At 44.1% G+C, this 16188-nt stretch overlaps 1 long non-coding RNA gene across 2 annotated transcripts; it reads right to left on the bottom strand.

Moving 5' to 3' along the window:
- Positions 1 to 1332: 1332 nt before the first annotated feature.
- Positions 1333 to 15745, bottom strand: LOC139357256 (uncharacterized). 2 transcript variants are annotated; one of them, XR_011610158.1, is made up of 4 exons: positions 15610 to 15745; positions 15435 to 15489; positions 1915 to 2324; positions 1333 to 1585 (listed from the first exon to the last, which is right to left on the bottom strand). It is a non-coding gene; the product is annotated as an uncharacterized lncRNA (long non-coding RNA). The 2 variants fall into 2 exon arrangements; XR_011610159.1 differs by lacking the exons at positions 1333 to 1585; positions 1915 to 2324 and adding an exon at positions 15060 to 15186.
- Between the last annotated feature and the right edge of the window lie 443 nt (positions 15746 to 16188).

The raw sequence follows: 16188 nt of genomic DNA, 5'->3' as shown, positions 1-16188 counted from the left end.
AGATTCTCATAAAAGTGCCAACACTACGGTCAACTGTGCATGCAAGGGATCTAGGTTGCATGCTCTTTATAAGAATCTAATGCCTGATGATCTGTCACTGTCTCCCATCACTCCTATATGGGACTGTCTAGTTGCAGGGAAACAAGCTCAGGGCTCCCACTGATTCTACATTATGGTGAGTTGTATTTCATTATAAATTGCAATGTAATAATTACAGAAATAAAGTGCATAACAAATATAATGGGCTTGAATCACCCCCAAACCACAAAACTATCCCCCCTCCTACCTCCCTGGTCTGTGGAAAAATTGTCTTCCATGAAATCAGTCACTGGTATCAAAAAGGCTGGGGACCACTGCTATTAGCACCTTCTACTGCCTACTCCTCTTTCCTGTTTCAGTGCCAGAAAAACAGGATCAGAAGCCTGGTACTTCTGAAAGGGCTGTGTTAAAATCAGGACTGGGCAAGTGAGCAGGAATTAGAGGGACCCCCACCTGGAGCTCCTTGGAGCCAGCTCAACGCAGACCAGAGAAGTGGCCATGTGTCTTGAGAGTCATCCTTGCCTCCTTGCCCCAACCTCCCAGGACCAGCTCCTGACAACCAGACTCTTCTGCTCAAGAGCACCCACCTCCGAAGGCAAAGGCACTCACCAGACAACTGAATGCTCCCTGCAAGGAGGGTCTGCCATTTAACAGAGGCCAGGGAAGGAGTGGCCCATTGCAAGGATGCAACGCGTGTTGAAATGTCATGGGACTTTGGGAAAGCAATTGTATCTAAGGCCTTGTCTCAATCATGAGGTCACTTACGGCCTCAAAGATGAGACAGGAAGGGAAAGGGCTTCGGCAGGTGGCCTCAGGCTTGTGTTATAAGCAGCAGATGGCCCCAGAGGTGTCATAGTGGGGACTACCCATGCCAAGAGGTGTGATAAAGGGAGGGTTGGTGCTGAATTTGGGTCAGATCATTGTGTAAGGGACAGCTATCACCTGAACCAAGGCAGGGAACTCCTCAACATGAGAATTTTGGATACTAACCAGCAGGGGAACTGCAGGGGCACAAGAGAGCCAATGTCACCACACAGACCTCCTAAAGCAGCTGTTCAGGGTGGACACACAGTCGCCCCTGCCCACATTTCATGGGTCACAGCAAGTCATGTGGCCAAGCCCAGTTCAGTGGGGAGGGAGGCACACCTTGCCCAAAGGAAGCCATATGGGGGGGAGGGACAGAAGAGTTGTGAACCAACACTACAATCGGCCCCTCTCTAACCTTTGAGGGACATCTGCCTGCTACCCTCAAGCTCAATTTGTGGGTCCAGCCCAGTCTAAAACCTCTGGGAGAAGCAAATTAAGAAGGGATGGTTCTTACCAATGGAGTTGTCTGTCCCATGTGTGCTGGGCAAAGCACGGAACAGGCTTGGGGACAGAGGTTCTTCAAACTTCCAAGTCAGGTGAGGTGGACGTTGAGATAGGCCCTGGTTTTGCAAGGCTGGTGAAGTGGGATCAGGGACACGTACAAAGTCCCCTCCATGACATCAGCCAGGGGGTTCAGCTTCTCCGCTATAGGCCACAGAGACAATGAACTCCAGAGCACCTGCATGTAAGGAAATTAAATGATTTGTGAGATTGTTTTTAGAATGAAGAAGAGCTATGAGTACTACAGGTTAAATGAAAGCAAAATAATAAGGAAAGCAGGAATTGTTAATAAGCAGCCAATAATATTTAATTATTCAGAACAATGTGGAAGGTAGGTACTACTATTCCTATTGTTCAGAAAAGGGAACCAGGACTTGGAGAAAACTTACGACTTGCTCAAAAAAAGCTTATGCTTTGTCCCATTAGGGCAAAGACTCACTTTTGTGGATAAAAAGTATTGCCATGGGTAAATAGTTCCTCTGTTCTGCAGATATGATGGCATCGTACCTGCTAGATGACAATGGAAGCACATGTGGGAAGCAGAATCACCAGGAATGCACTCCCAGAAAGAATCTGAAGGACATGTTCGAAACCAAAATGGGGGTTGGAGCAGAGCCTAGAATGAGTCTTGAGTTCTCAACCCCTGATCTGGGAATTGGTCTTCACTGGTGCCTTCACTGTAGTTGGTTTCAGCTGTTAGTTCTCAACTGAGGGCATAGCTCATGCTTCTGAAAAACTGAAAGTCCCAGCTAGTGCTCTCCTCCGTAGCAAGGCTGTTTTGATAGCAGTGATATCTTCAAAGGACCTTGGTGGGCTGGGGGTTACAGGAGATAATTCCTTTCTACTTGCACGGACACTGTCAGTCCTTAATCCAGATATTTTCAGATGTATAGTCACTTTTCTCTGCAGACAGGCTTCTGTGATCACCAGGGGAAAATACAAATCCATTACTATAATTTGCATAATCTGCCCTTTGATCTGCTGAATTGTTTTCTCCTTAGAAAAATGCTGCTCTGCCTGATTTTTTATTCTTAACCTTTTCCACAGTGAAAATGTTTTCCAGGCTTCAGAAATTTCTTAAGTGGATATGACATAAATTTAAAAAGAGCTCCTTTAACATCACCAGCTTAAGTGCCAGACTGGCCATGTGGCTGGGCTTTTCCTGGGGCTTCCTGGCAGCTGTAACAGAAAAGGCTGGATAGACCACTTAGTAAATGAAGCTGGTAAATCAAATATTTATTCTAAGAACTGTCCCTAAGTACTTAGTACCAATTTTACTACTATTCTGCAATGTACTCAGCACACAGAGAGATGGGACAACTGATTAGCTGGAACTGGGGGGCAGGGACCATCCCTCCATTTAATTTCTTTTCTAGTCCTAGACCAGCACAGCACAGAGCCCACAATACTCACATAGGCAGGTGATAATACATTTTAAAAGTGGACCTTTTCAAACCAACTTTACAAAAGTCACTTTTGAAGTCCTTAGCAACATTTGAAATGGGTATTGGATTATTTCAAAGAATTGTTAATTATGTTAGGTGTTAATAGCATCATAATTATATAAGAAAATCCCCATTTTTTAAAACAGCAAAGCATACTGAAGAAGGTCAGGACGAAATGATCTGGTATCTAGAATTTGCTTTACAATATTTCAGAAATAAGGAAGGACAGGAGGAAGGAATGAGAGAAGGAAGGAATGGAGAAAGAGGGAGGGAAGGAAGGAAGATAAGAAAACAAATAAATGAATTATGGCAATTTCCTGATAATATTTGGAATCTGGGTGATGGGTACATGGGGTCATTGTAGACATGCTTTTGTGGTGTTTGGTAATTTTCATAATAAAACAAGCAGGCCTTCAATACGCCTAAGCTACAACAATAAAACAAAACATCTATGTTTCAAGAATGAGACAAGCAGAGAACAACAAGGAGCAAGGACCTAGAAACATAAAAAGATCATTGTTACAACAACTAAGAGGAAAATCTTCACCTGAAATGAATGTACTTCATGGAACAAAGGAAAATCTTATAAAGGGATGGTTTTCTATTCTTAAAGGGATAAAAAAAAGTATGTCATTTGTTAAACAGAAATATGATGGTAGAAGGGGAAAATAAAACGTTTAATAAACTAAATAGCATCATTGTTGGAAGAAATTAAAATCAAAAAATGGCCCTTCAGCAAGTTAAGCAAATGATATAAAAAATAAAAATAGAGAAAAACACTCAAAAAGTTGAAATTTATTAAGAAATAAGAAGAATGTGAATGAAGATGATATTTTTGCTTATCAGAATTGATACTAACCAGTGTTGGTCACCAAAGTACAAGAAATAAACGCTTTAGTTTGGGGCCTATAAATTGGTATAGTATTTTTGAGGAGCCATTTAGCATTATCTGCTAACATTTTAAAGATACACACTCTTTGGCCTTGTAATTCTACCTCTAGGAAAATATCCTATAGAAATGCTTGCACACATGCAGAATGATACATTCACAGAAATATACAATGCAGTTCTGTAAGTGTGAAAAACTAGTAATCACTTAAATGTCCATCTGTTGGGAGGAGGTTGAATATTCTATAATATGTGCATTTGACAATGACTACTACATAGTCGAGAAAAATAATCACAAATATGTCAGTACTGACAGGAGAAGAAAGAATTTCACTTTTACAATTTTCTATTTTTTGACTTTTAATGAAAAGCGTGAATAAATCTATTATTTGTGTAATTTTATTAAAGGTAACACAAAAACATTTAAAAAAATCAACGGACATGGAAAATAGATTCTGGAAATACTGTCCTTTGTAATGGGGTCAGAATTGGTAATCAAAGGTATAATGCAATTCACTATGACTAAATATGAAAACAGCTCACCATATTCAAGGCAAAACAAACAGAACATTTCTCAAGACATTCTGGTGGAATGTTCGAGCTTTAAGATGAAAAAGAAAACATTATTAGACAAAAATCAGGTTTATTTAATTCAATAAGGATTTGAAGCCATTTCCTTTATACAGTGTTTACTGTTCTAAACACTGGAGATGAACAAGATGAAGACTGTTGATAGGAAAAATATGATAAACAAGGAAACAAACAAAAAAGTCATATGTTGTAATGCAAAAAACTAAAATATGGCAGTGAAACAGAAAAGAATGACTTTTACTATAATAATGACTAAACATGTCTTTAAGTCTATAAATGTTGAAGATAAATATTTGAGAGTGAGAAAGTTGTTGTCATTGAAAAGAATTATGGATAAACATCTAAAATCAATAAAAATATATCCTTAGAGATACAAACACACATACTGATGACTCACAGAAAAAGCTGTGAAATATCCCAGACAAAAACGTTTTGGAAAAAAAATTATGTTAAAAAGATAATAGAAAGAATATAATTTTTTAAAAGTTTATCAAGTTAGATGAGTAAATAATGAGAAAATTGGCTAGCCAAAGACAGATAACCCAATGGGAAAATGATCAAAAAACTTGAACAGGCACTTCACAAAAGAGGAAATCCAAATGTCCAATAAACATGCAAAAGGTACTTGACTTCCTTAGTCATTAAAGTGAAAATTAAAGCCACAATGTGGTATAACTGTACCCCTCTCCTCTCCTTTCTAATTTTTCTTCTCCCAGTCTGAGGGGGTAAAAGAAGGTAGGCTAGGGAGATAGAATCATACTTCCTTAGACCCAGATGTACTCTCTCTTTTTAGCTTTTGCTTTTGTTCCTAACAGTCTTGGAGTGAAGTCATCTCTTACATGGCATTTTCTGGATTTTTAATAGACAGGCTATTTTATTTTATTTTATTTTATTTTATTATTTTGTTTTGAGATGGAGTCTTGCTCTGTCACCCAGGCTGGAGTGCAGTGACCCCATCTCAGCTCACTACAAGCTCCACCTCCTGGGTTCACGCCATTCTCCTGCCTCAGCCTCCTGACTAGCTGAGCCTACAGGCACCCACCACCACACCCAGCTAATTATTTGTATTTTTAGTAGAGATGGATTTTCACTGGATTAGCCAGGAAGGTCTTGATCTCCTGACCTCGTGATCCACCTGTCTCAGCCTCCCAAAGTGCTGGGATTACAGGCGTGAGCCACCGCACCCAACCTAGACATAGCCTTTTAACAATACTTCTCAATTTTTGTTTCCTTACTGGTAAACTGGTCTGTCTCTCTTTGTACCCAGCCCACTATTCTAGCCAGTTGTGTGGTGTGCTGGTGAGGGATTAATAACTAGATGTCTAAAATGTATGCATGTAGACATAAGTTCATTGTAAATTTACTGCTATAAAAATATGCAGCAAATATTTACAAATAATGCCAAATCCTATAATACTCATTATTATAAATTTCTTATACCAATTTATTCTCACAGAATAGTTTATTAATTTTTTTTTCTGCCAAATTTTTATGTAATATCTGTAGTCAACCTATGGTTCCGATTCTTGAATGAGAGTATTCTGACATAAATGTTGGTTGATATTTTCATTCATGTTAACAAGTAAAAAAGAAATGAAACAACAATGAAGCTTCACTAGTTTGTTCATGATGTGAGTGACTTCTTTGCTGAATTGCTGAGTTTTCTGATAATGAAAGAATATATCCTCAAGTTTTTGGGCTATTCACAATATGATGGCTACAGACATAACACGCTTTCATGTTTAATCTTCATTGAGTATTAACATTTCCTCTATCATATCTTTAAGACTAAACAATCAACAAAACAATAACTCAAGCCCTGGTTCATAGCATTTGCCAATGTCCATGGTGTAAGTACTCCCTCCATGGCCAATTCCAAGCTACCGATGTGACCTGACAGATCACAGCCCTGGAAAGAGGTTCCTAGTGGTCACCGTCAAACAGTGTTTCCACCATCAAGAGACAATGAATGTAGACAAGAGCACTAATAATAGTAAAAAGTAGCAAGATAATTAGGAAGTGATAAGGTTTAAGTATTTATTGCTGTTGCTTTTAATAAAATGAATCTAATTGTGAATTTTTATGATTTGCTTTTTAATAATGCCTTAACAACCAGTTTGCAAAACTCCTGAAAATCTAACAATTGGCTCTTGGATCTTTCATTGTGCTCTCAATTGCCCCACACAGTGGCAGGAGAAGGAGAAAAAAATTAGTCAGATATGTGTCACAATTGAGGCTGGAGTTCAAGCAGTATGGAGGACGTACATTAAGAGAAAGATTGAGGATAAAGCGAAAACAGAGGGGCTTCCGTGTCACTCCCCACTGAGGACTTGGGGAGGAGAATGCATGGTCCTGCAGAAGATCCAAGACCAATACTCCTAGGACGCCCCTGGCTCCTTCTGGGTGTGGAGGGCGATGAGAAATTCCTGCCCATGCCTGTGGGGGCACTCAGGGGTCATGGAAGTTTGACCAGGAAGTTTCCAGGAGTGGCCAGGGTAGGGAAAAGGACCCCATAGGCAGATACAGGCCAAACACCTAAGCTAAAGCCAATGGGCAGCATTGTCAGACTCAGGAAAAATGCACTAGGGAGGCTGCGATAGCACCGGTTGGTTGGCAGAGAGAGCTACTGGGCCATGACCCAGCTGAGAACAGCCAGAGATGTGGGCAGCAGTGGCAGAGACAGAGCCAGACCAGGGCCACCAGACCATGCACGCCAAGGGCAACTCTAGGCCTGAGCTGCCCTTTCCCATGGAGCTGCAGTATCATTTTCATCCTTCACTCTCAGAAACCACCCAGAGGGCAGCAGGGAGGGAGGGGACATCAAAGACCAAGTGATGGAAAAGAGCCCAAGGTACCCCTGAGACTGCCCAGAGGATGGGTCGAGGCATTTACTAGGTGATACAAAAATGTAATTTCTTCCCTGCTACTCGACTCCTACTGAGTGCAAAATCTGCAAAGGAAATCTGGTCTCCTTATTTTTCTTTTACTCTAGTAAATGTCAGTTTGTAATGCCACAATAGAATCTTCACTGGGGACTTGGAAATCCTATATAAAAACCAAGTATTTATTCCCAGTTGCATCTGGATTTAAAGAGCACCTCATTCTAGAAGAATTTCTGGTGAGGATTTGAGGCAGTGTTTGTGGTGGGAGCCATGAAGGCCGGGCTGGATGTGTGGCAGGGTGAGCTGTGCCAGGCACTGACAGCTCAGGGGTCCCCTTCCCTGGGGGGCCCTTAGTGCTGGGGATGCAGGTCCCCCCTACAGGGAATTGCATGTGTGATGCAGGGAAGAAGGGATGGTCAGCTGGGGATGACTTGAGAGAGTCAAAGCTCTGTTGGACACAATACAAACAACCACGGGTGCAGGTCTGCAGGCTGGCCAAGGATGGCTGCAACACCCACTGAGGTTTGAGGTTTCTCTGCTCCTCCCCACTGTATTTCTCAGCAGTGCCATTAATGAACTCATTGACCGAGTACCCTAGGGACTTCCTTCTCTCTCCTTTCATCTCCACAGTGGCCCTGGGGCCCACAAATCCAGGGCAGAATAGCTTCGGTTTTCCACTTTCTTAGACTTGCCAGGGGCTTCAAACTCCCTAACTTGCTTCCTCAACTCTTGCTTCCATCCTGTGAAAACTCACATTTCCCCAGGGCCGCATGTGCAGGCGGTGGGAAGTGCCCGTTTTCCATCCAGAAATTATTGACTTGCTTTGAGAATTCTTCAAAGGAAACTTTCTCACACTTGGCAATTTAATGAGTTTGCTTATTTACTCCAGGGCTTTATAGGAGGTGCAAACCCTTCTCATCAAAATCACATGTGGACTTAGAGTATTGCTATATTCGGATTTTCAGTCATTTTTTTTTTTTAATACTAAGCATGGTTTTGCAGACAGCTTTATAGGTGGCACCAGCCACATCACCCACGTTTTTCACTCTGTCCTTGATCAGGCTGGGGTGTTGTACCTCCTGTCGTGCGAGGAATGCTGGACACCCGAGACTCAGGCAGAGCATGGTGGAGCTTCCTAGGAGAGAAACAAGAGACTCGGAAATTCCCAAGGCCAAGCTATCACATCTGCTCGGCATTCCCCTTCAGCTGGAATTCTCGGGAACGGCTGTGGGCTTTGTTAGAATAGCCATGGCTAAGGGTGCTTTGCAGACGTCGTGAGCTGAGATTGATTTTCTGAAACTGTGCTGGGGCAGAGGTTCCAGGGTGTTTCCTGGGGTCTCTGGCGACACCCCGGTGAGTGCTCTCCTCCTCCAGCCGTGCCCACCCAGGGGTGGTGTGTTCATCCACTTCTTACACAATGCCGTGTGTTGCTGTCTTGGTTGCCACCTTCCCAACCAATGTTCGAGTCAGGTGGACCCTCATGGAAAAGGCACCAGTGGTCGCAGACTGGCATTGCTCCCTGTCCCACCTCAATGTTGCAAATGTTCCCTGCCCAAATGCCTGCTGTGCAGTAGGAAAACCTACGTGACACCCCGCTCATGTGAACAAGAAAGAAATGATTGCCTCCTTTTGTTCTTTTCTTGGAAGTAGAACCAGAATTGGTCCCATTTTGACTTTGCTGTACAAGTGACTTAGGGTCCCATGGATGAGTTGGACCTCTTGACGAAGATCTCACTGTGAGGAAAAGTGTTTTTTCTTCTTACCCTTGTTCCAGATTGATTCACAGACTTTCATGATAGAATTAGAGTCATTTCAGTGGAAGCGTCTTTGAAGACACCTGGGTTGATGGCGGATTGATAGGAATTGTGGGTATCTCTGAGTAAAAATGTATTTCTTTATTAGGGTCCCGCTTAAGAAGTTATACATGTTCAGGGACTATGGGCATTAACTAATGAGGGAGGAGCAATGCCTGTGCGATCCAGCCAGCTACAAACCAATCGGCAGGGTATTGAGTTACAGTTAGGACTAGAATGCCAAACCATAGCGGATGTGTAGAGAGACCTACGATGGGTCATTCCCAGGGAGTGAGGAGCTAGCTCAAATAAAGGACGATAGGGAAGGAGTAGAGCACGGAGCAGGAGAAGGCTTTTCAAGATACATACCTGGCATAGAACTCATCTGTAGCAAATATAAAGAACTCTCACACACCAATAAGAAAAAGGGAAAACCCAGCAGAGAGTGGGTAGAAGATGTGACTGAGTGTTTCACAAAGGGGATATTCAAATGGCCCATGCACGAGAAGATGCTCACCTTGATGCGTTGTCACGGAAACGCCACAGAAAACCACAGGAGATGCTGCAACACATCCACCAGAATGGCTCAAACAAGGATGACAGGCAAGACCCAGCATTGATGAGGATTTGGAGCTGTTAAACCTCTCATACACTGCCACTGGGGGTGTAAGTGGCACCACCAGTTTGGAAACTGAATGTCCACACACCCCTTTGTATCTTATTCCCTAGCAATTCCACTCTCAGGTAGGTATCCAGCAGAAATGCATATGAATGTTCACCAAAGACATATGCACAGAAATGTTCATAGCAGCCATAGTCATATCAGTAACAAAGTGGAACCAATCCAAGAGTCCATCAAGAAAAGATAAATACAGTAAAATCTCATACAGTCATAGAAATGGACAAATCAGAACAATTCACCACAACAACATAAATGAAGCTTGCAGATACAACTTTAGACATCAGAAGCCAGACACCAAAGATATACTATATGATTCTATTTATGTTAAGTTCAAAAGTAGGCAAAACTGGTCTATGGTGTTCAGAATCTGAATAATGGGAGAAGGGGGCTAGTTAACAAAAGTGGACATGAGAGGGGTAATTCTGGGTTGCTGGCAAGGTTCTGTTTCTTCTTTTAATTGACATAAAATATTTTAAAATATTTATGATGTAATGTATTTGTTCTATGCATAGAATGTGTAATGATCAAGTCAGAGTATCTGGGGCATCCATCACCCTGAGTATTAATCATTTCTATGTGTCGATGACATTTCAAGTCTCTTTTCCTTTTTTTTTTAAGACGGAGTCTTGCACTGTCACCTGGGCTGGAGTGCAATGGCGCAATCTCAGCTCACTGCAACCTCTGCCTCCCAGGTCCAAGCGATTCTCTTGTCTCAGCCTCCCAAGTAGCTGGGATTACAGATCCCCACCACCACACGTGGCTAATTTTTTGTATTTTTAGTAGAGACGGGATTTCACTATGCTGGCCAGGCTGGTCTCGAACTCCTGACCTTGTGACCTGCCCGCCTCAGCCTCCCGTAGTGCTGGGATTATAGGCGTGAGCCACCGCACCCGGCCTCAAGTTCTCTCTTCTAACTACTTTGAAATACACTATACGGTTGCTATTGTCACTCTATTCTGCTATCAAATATTGGGACTTATTTTTTTCTATCTAACTGTATGTTTGTACCCACGAATCAACCTCTCTTTATCCCCTCTCCCTCTCACCCTCTTCCCAGCCTTTCATATCTGGCATCCTATTCTCCACACCCCGCTCCTTTTTTCCTGTAATGAGCCAGGTAATATAGCATTCTATTCTCTATCTCCATGAAATCATAGTTTTTTTGTTTTGTTTTGCTTTTTTTCTTTTTTTTTAGCTTCTGTATATGAGCGAGAACATGAAGCATCTGTCTTTCTGTGTGTGGCTTATTTCACTTAACAATAACCTCCAGTTTCATCCATGTTGCTGCAAAAGACATGATTTCATTTTTTTTTATGGCTGAAAAGTATTCCGTTGTGTGTATATACCGCATTTTCTTTATCCCTTTGTCCGTCAATGGACATTTAGGTTGAGTCCATGTCTTTGCTATTGTGAATAGTGCTGCAATAAACATTTGATGCAGCTATGCCCTTGATATACAGATTTCTTTTGCTTTGGATAAATACCCAGCTGCTTCTTCATCTAAGTGACATTCTGTTGATGATCTGCGGGTTGGTTGCATGAGTGTGTTTACTTTATGAGATCCATTTATCTGTTTGCTTATTATATGTGCATCTTTCTGCATGTGTGTTATACTTTAATGAAACTGTATTTAATGAAATTTTATTTAAAAATAGGAAAAAGAAAGAACGAAGAGGGGCTTGCTGGTTCTTAGGTGGATAATCATTCATAAGCCCTAAATCTCCTATGAATTAAGACCTACTAAGAAATAAGACACAGGAGCTGTAGAGATTGAGTTTTAAAGCCAACAAGAGATTTTGTTCATCTGTTGTTTGTTGTCTGAGAGGCAAATTTATATTGGAGAGTTCAGTTTGGATTTATGGCTCCTACTGGACTTCTTGTCAGCCTCTATCCCAAGCCAGTCCTTGGGCTGACTCACATGGAGGAGGATTGAGGTCTGCAGAGTAAGAAGAGTCAGACTGTCGGCTGGATCACCACTGGGTGCTCTGCCTGACAGAGGGAGAAGGACATCCGACCCACACCTGACCCTAGTGTGCTTGCTGCAAAGTGGGGAGCTGAGGTCAGCCACAGTGGCCTGTTCCCCTCTCGAGTCTCACCAGTCAGAGAAGTCTTTGGGACAAGTGAGTGAATTGGGATGAGGAAGAAGGCCAGGAGAGGTTCTTCCAGGTAAAGGCAGAAATACTTCCAAAGGTTGTCCTAGAGACTCATGCATCTGAAGGAAGGCGGACAGACAGAGGGCAGGTCAAAGAAAGCTCTTCTTGATTTCACTCCTGCCAAGCGTTAGTGCCATGTGTCCAAAAGCAGAGCCTCCAGCCCTACACTGGTTTGGAAAAAATCTCTTAGTGGCATAGTGGTAGCTTAGATTCAGGGTCCCAGACCTTCACCCTCTTTCTGTAATAGATCATACAGCCAAAACTTGTTCCATGTGATTCCTTGGTGCCTCCCGGTGGAATATGTGGAGGACAATCTAGCTTGGGTTGATTTAAAGGTTTGTCACGTGACTTGCTTTCTTGGCCCCTAGAAAGTCAGCAGACAAGAAGCTAACAGTCCTCACTTGCACCCATGTGGTTTAGCTTGGCTTCTTGCCCTTCTGCCATAAAAGTGACATGCCCTGCTAGCTGCTGTTCTGAGAGGAATGAGGGGATTCAGTGAGTGGACCTAAGCCATGCCCACAGACTGGAGCCAAGCCCAGTCAATCCCAGCTGAGCCCAGCAGGGCCACAACCTGCACACGACTCTGTGAATGAAAAATAAAGCCTGAGGTTCTGGTTCTGTTTGTTACGCAGCATTTTTGCAGCAATAGCTGTCTGATGCAAAGACAAAAAGCCAAACACAGATGTTTCCTGTATCAAAGAGTGACATCTGAAATATACCCATTATCTTGCAAAACTTAGGAAGTTATAATGACACCCTGGTCACCAGGTCTTAGATTTGGGTTCCTCTTTGCACATTTTGAATATATAAAGGCTTGTAATTTTCACTTCTCTTTGAGCTTCATGCCCTGGCACCTGGGTGCTGTGTTGAGGGTGGGCTGGTTAGCAATGGCACCTGGGGCCATGCTGCAGCTACCACCACCACTTGCCCCTGCCAGTGAAATGTAACAGCTAGAGGTTATTTTGTCTCTCCTTCTCAGCATCTATTTTGGCCCGAGACTCCCGCTCAGCAGATTCCTGAACAGCAGCTGCTGTTGATGATTGTGAGATGCCCAGTGGCCTGGTGGGACCATGATTTCTGCCGTCTGCTCTTCTCCAAACCTGCCTGTGCTCAGCGTGGACTCTGCAGACCTGGAGGTCCAGTGCAGGGGTGGGCTGGGCCTGGAGTTGTCTCTTCTGGTTCCAGCATCATCCTGAAACTTCTCTAGCTGCTGCCCCAGGTCTCATGGTGCCCATGTCACCCGTGTTCCACATGTAAACCTCAGGTAAGGATAATTTTGGTCTTTAGATTTTCCTGAATGTCGTTCAACTTTATTCCTCCATTTCCCTCTCCAAAATGGCTCTTCACACGCTCCATTTGTTCCTTAATACAATCTATGTCCCATGAGGAAAGCTGTGCTCCCATTTCCAAAATCCAGAATCATAACGACACATTTCTGGATTTCAGAGCAAATGGGGGAAGCCACATCATGACTGGATAAGCTCCCCTTCACTTTAGATGAAGGTCAGACAAGATGAAGAGGAAAATACCAAAATATCTCCTAGTATAGATACTGCCCTGGCTATGGAACCAGGGAGAACTCCCAGAAGCATCTGCTTGCCCACCTGCTCTGCCTGGCTGGGCTACAGAGACTCTCTTCTGGTTTTCTAGTCCCTGCTGTGGCCCAGGTGGAGCTGGGAAAGTCAGGCCAAGGTGAGACCTGGGCACACTGGCGTCCTCGCCTGTCACTAAGGAGCCCCAGCACCATCCCTCTGACACCACCAAGGTCAAGGGACTGAGCTTCCTAAAGCAGTAATGCTGAAAGCCACTGCCCTGGCCCAGCCCCAGGCTTCTCTCTCCACCTGTGAATTCTGACCAGCACATGTCAATCCTTTCCAGCCACCTCTCCGATTTAGTTCACTGTCAAATCCCAAACCAGTTGGCGGGCAGACAGAGGATTCAGACATACGGACATAATAAATCAGTCTTTCTCCTGCTAAAGCTGGCTGGGAGACCTGAACTTTACTTGGGGCCACGACGGACTGGCTTCCAAACCCCTTGGCCTTTGTCAGAAGTGCAGGACAATGACACCAGAGAGGGTTGGGGTTGGCTGAACAAACTCGCTTACCCAGGGCTTCCAGAAGGCAGGTGGGGCCCGAGCCCACCATGCTGAGCACGGGGAAGCAGGGACACAGAAGAAGACCGCTCCCTTCTTTAGAGGCACGAGGAGGGAAACAGAGAGCACCCCAGCAGCTGAGCGGCCCACGCAGGCTCCCTCCTCCTCTCGGTCTCACCTGCAGAGAGGCACACAACAGTGGGGTGGAGAGAAAGGCACAGGCCTCTCCCCTCTGTGGGAAACTGAGGACTAGGAATTGACCTACAGGGTCAATTGGTTTACACACATTTCATACCGTATTTCCATACGGCACATACAGGATTTGAATAGGGCTTTCCCCCCTATACTCCTGTCCTTCCTGGAACCTCTCAGAATGTGGCTTTCTTTGAAAATAGCATCATGGCTTGCTGTATTTGGTTGAGATTAGGTCATTCTGGAGTAGGGTGGGCCCTGATCCAATGGGACTGGTGTCCTTATAAGAGAAGGAGAGATGCCTAGAGGAGCACAGGGCGGACACCATGCCTGGCGGAGGTGGAGGTGGGAGTGCTGCATCTCCTAGTCAAGGAGCTCCGGGGACTGCCTGCAGCTCCAGAAGCCTGGAGAATGGAATACGTTCTTCCCTGGAACCCCCAAAGGGAGCATGGCCCTGCCAGCCTCTCAATTGCAGGCTCCTGGGTGCTCCATCTGTGGGACAATCAGTTTGTTGTTTGAAACCATCTGGTTTCTGGTGTTTTGTTGCAGCAGCCCTGGGGAATGAAGACACCTCAACAGCTCAGTTGTTTAGGCCCAGCTCACCGGAGTCGGGTTCACTCCCACTCAGGAAAACACTGAGAAAGAACAAGGAGATGGAGGAGGAGGCAGAGGAGGAGGAAAGATGTGACTTGCCCAACCAGTTACTCCTGAGTGCCCTGCTGGTCTCTAAAAGCAGAACATGCTGCTCTGGGGGACAGAATGGAGAGGCTGCAGACACTTGTGCGTGTAGAGATGTGAACGGCGTGACAGGAGAGTCGCGGCTGTTCTCGGCTGGACACTGCTGACGCTTGCTGGCTCGATGAGGTTTGCACGTCACCTGGGCCCCGTGAGCCCCAGACTCCTTGTCTACAGGATGAAGGCGGTAAGAGCCCACAGTGTAAGCTGATTGTGGGAATCAATGAGATGCTCAGGTAACGTGCTTCGTAGTGTTCTGCTCACACGAGCATTCAGGTCATGGAAGATGATTGTGGAGCTACCACTGGGTATGAAGTGAGATGCTGGGGAAACAGCAGATACGACACACAACTTCTACCAGAGAAACTTATACATAAGGACATAGTATTCGATAAAAGTGGCATTTTGAAGCAATAAACAAGGGAGGAATTGTTCAACCAACTGTTGGGGGAAAATTAGCTGACGATTTGGAATTTAAAAACGGTGTATGCCAAACTTTAAACCCGATGTTAAAATACATTCCAGAACTATTCAAAAATTAAATGTAAAAATCCAAACCGAATCAACTTACTTGTTGATATTGCAATGTAGAAAAGGAAGAAAAATAAAGTTCGACTGCATTAAATCTGCATAAAAACAGAAGAAAAAACTATAAATTGAGGAAAATATCTTGGAAATGATTTACACACAAACAATTAGTAAACACGTGAAAGTCTCATACAAATCAGTTAAATAAACTAAAATACCTGTAGGTGTGTCGGCACCGCACTATCCATGAAGACTTTTGTGGTGACCGTGGAAATGAGCCTCTCAGCTCTTCAGCCACGGGGACAATCACTGACCAAGGGCACTCAGTCACCACATTATTTGGTCACCAAATCTGTCACCAAGTCTATCACTGGTTTGCAGTGAGGCCACATTTGTTGCAGGCTGTTCCTAGGCAGAGACGGAGGGCGGTAGGGATGCTAAGTGTCTCCTAAAACAAAAATGAAGTCTAAGAATTAAAGTTCATTTTGCTCAGAGGTCTTCCTAAGGGCGGGTCTTTCAGAGTGGTTCTGTCAGCCGCTGCCAAGGCAGCATTTTGGATCACAGTTCATGTACAGGGGGTGAAGGTTCAGTCCGTGCAAAATCACATCAAGGTTTGGGTGCAAGAGGACACCTGGTCATAGTTTCCAGAGGCACAATGACAAAGCCTTCAGATGTTACTTGACGTGCAGGAAAAGGCATCATTCAGCTTTTGAGGAAGAGGGTGATCCGGGCGAGAGACCTGGAGGCTGTGTTCCCTATCCTGTTTTGTCTTCAAAGCATCTTTCCAGGGAGCTGCA

Source organism: Macaca nemestrina, chromosome 11, assembly GCF_043159975.1.
Source record: "Macaca nemestrina isolate mMacNem1 chromosome 11, mMacNem.hap1, whole genome shotgun sequence".
Lineage (NCBI taxonomy): Eukaryota > Metazoa > Chordata > Mammalia > Primates > Cercopithecidae > Macaca > Macaca nemestrina.
This window is presented reverse-complemented; position numbering and strand designations above follow the sequence as displayed.